Here is a 3,408-nt window from a genome sequence, read left to right as displayed (position 1 = left end):
CATGCCCTTTTCATCACAATGCTCCATGAGCTTTGTCACCACAATTCTCAATACACTTGTCATCACAATGCTCCCTGACTCTTGTCATCAGAATGCTCCTTGAACCCTGTCACGAAAAGGCTCCATGCCTTTTTCATCACAAAGCACCATTCCGTTTTCATCACAATGCTCCATGCCATTGTCATCAAAGTACTCCACAAGCTTGTCATCAGAATGCTCCATGACCCTTGTCATCACAATTCACCATGCACTTGTCAGCACAATGCTCCCTGACCCCTTGTTATCACAATGCTCCAAGCCATTGTCATCACAATGCTCCATTACCTTAGTCATCAGAATCCTCCATGACACTTAGCATCACAATGCTACCTGACACCTGTCTTTACAATAGTGCAAGACCTGGTCATCACAATGCTCCATGCCCTTGTCATCACAATGCGCCATTCCAACTGTCATCGCAACAATCCATGAAACTTATTAGACCAATGTTTCATGCCCTGGTCATCAGAATGCTCCATGCCCTTGTTATCACAATGCTCCATGACCCCTGTCATCACAATGCTCCGTGACTCCAGTCATCACAATGCTTCATGGCCTTTGTCATCACAATGGTCCAGGCCCTCGTCATCAACAGTCTCTGTGACCTTTTTAACCCCAATGCTCCATGAACTTTTCATCACAATGCTCTTTGACCCTTGTCATCACAATGCTCTATGCCTTTCTCAACACAATGCTCCATGACCTTTGTCATCACAATGCTCCATGCGCTTGTCAGCACAATGCTCCAGGACACATGTCATCACAATGCACCATGCACTTGTCATCACAGTGCTCCACAACCTTGTCATCACAATGCTCCATAAAATTTGTCATCACAGTGCTCCATGCACTTCTTATCAAAATGCTCTCTCACCACTGATATCACAATGCTACATCACTATTTGTCACAATACTCCCTCACCCCTGTCTTCATAATGTTCCATGACTCCTGTCATCACAATGCTACATGCACTTATCATCACAATGTTCGATGACCCCTGACATCACAATGTTCCATAACACCTGTCATCAAAATGTTCCATGACACATTTCATCAAATTGCTCCATGACCCAGTCATCAGAATGCTCCCTGCCCTACTCATCACAATGCACAACGCCCTTGTCATCAAAATCCTCAATGACCTTTGTCATCACAAAGATCCATGACCCTTGGCATCACAATGCTCCATGTCATTGTCATCACCATGCTCCATGTACGCTCTCATCACATTGCTCCATGCCCTTGTCTTCACAAAGCTCCATGACACATGTCATCAGAATGCTCCATGGCCTTCTCATCACAATGCTCCCTGCCCTTGCCATCAAAATGCTGAATTACCCCAGTCATAACAATGCTCCATGACCCGTGCTATCACGATATTCCATGGCCTTGTCATCACAAAGCTCCATGACCCTTCTCATCACAATGCTCCAAGAACCATGTAATCACAATGCTCTATGCCCCCTTTCATCTCAATGATACATGAACCCTGTCATCACAATGCACCATGCCCATCATCATAATGCTTCATGCTATTGTCATCACAATGATATCAAAATGCTCCATGACCTCTGTCATAACAATGCTCCAAACCCTTGTGATCACAATATTCCATAACACGTGTCATCACAATGCCCCATGAAGCTCGTCATCACAATTATCCATGGTCTTCTCATCACAATGCTCCATGACCTTTGTCATCACAATGCTCAATACACTTGTCATCAAAATGCTCCCTGACACTTGTTGTCTGTATGCTCCTTGAACCCTGTCATGATAAGGCTCCATGCCTTTTTCATCACAATGATCCATGACCTTTTCATCACAATGCTCCAAGACCCATGTAATCACAATGCTCCATGCACTTGTCATCACAAAGCTCAATGACGCATGCCATCAGAATGCTCCTTGGTCTTCTCCTCACAATGCTCCATGCCCTTGTCATCACAATGTTCCAAGACACCTGTAATCACAATGCGCCATGCCCCTTTTCATCAGTATGCTCCATGAGACTCGTCATCACAAGGCTCCATGGTTTTGTCATCACAATGCTCCAGGACATTGTCATCACAATGCTTCTCGACCATGTCATGAAAATTTTCAATGGCCCTTGTCATCATAATGCTCGAAGCCCTAATCATCACAATGTTCATTATATTTGTCATCACAATTCTCCATTACATTTGGCATCACAATGCTCCATGCCATTGTCATCGCAATCGACCAAGACATATGTCATCACAATGCTCTTTGACATCTGTCTTCGCAATACTCCATGAGCTTCTCATCACAGTGCTCCATGCCTTTGTCATCACAATGCACCATGCCCACTGTCATCACAATAATCTATGAAACTTGTCAGACCAATGCTCCATGGCCTTCTCATCACAATGCTCTATACCCTAGTCATCACAATGCTTCAAGACCCCTGTAATCACAATGCTCCATGCCCCTTTTCATCAGAATGCTCCATGAGACTTGCCATCACAAGTCTCCATGGTCTTCTCATCACAATGCTCCAGGACCTTGACATCACCATGCTCCATTCACTTGTCATCACAATGCTCCATGAGCACTGTCATCACAATAATCCATGAACATTTTCAGCCCAATGATCCACGACCTTCTCATCACAATGCTCCATGTCCAATATCATCACAATGCTCCATGACCACAGTCATCACAACACTCCATGACACCTGACAACACAATGATTAGGGACTCTTGTCATCACAATGCTCCATTCCCTAGTCATCACAATGCTCCATGACCCCTGTTATCACAACATTCCATGAATATTTTCAGGCCAGTGCTCCATGACGCTTGTCATCCCAATGCTCCATGACACCTGTATTCACAATGCTCCTTGACGCTTCTCATCACAGTGCTCCATGACACATGTCATCACAATGCTCCATGCCTTTGTCAGCAAAATGCTACATGACATTGTCATTACAATGCTCTATGCGCTTGTCATCACAATACTCCATTTCCATTGTCATCACAATCCTCCATGAATCTTGGGATCACATTGCTTCATGCCCTTGTCATCACAATGCTCCATGCTCCTTGAAATCAAAATGATCCATGACCTCTGTCATCACAGTGCTCCAAAAGCTTGTGATCATAATGTTCCATAGCACTTGTCCTCACAACGCTCCATGATGCCTGTCATCACAATACTCCATGCCCTTTTCATCACAATGCTCCATGAGCTTTGTCACCACAATTCTCAATACACATGTCATCACAATTCTCCCTGACTCTTGTCATCAGAATGCTCCTTGAACCCTGTCACGAAAAGGCTCCATGCCTTTTTCATCACAAAGCCCCATTCCGTTTTCATCACAATGCTCCATGCCATTGTC

Source organism: Mesoplodon densirostris, unplaced genomic scaffold, assembly GCF_025265405.1.
Source record: "Mesoplodon densirostris isolate mMesDen1 unplaced genomic scaffold, mMesDen1 primary haplotype scaffold_37, whole genome shotgun sequence".
Lineage (NCBI taxonomy): Eukaryota > Metazoa > Chordata > Mammalia > Artiodactyla > Ziphiidae > Mesoplodon > Mesoplodon densirostris.
This window is presented reverse-complemented; position numbering follows the sequence as displayed.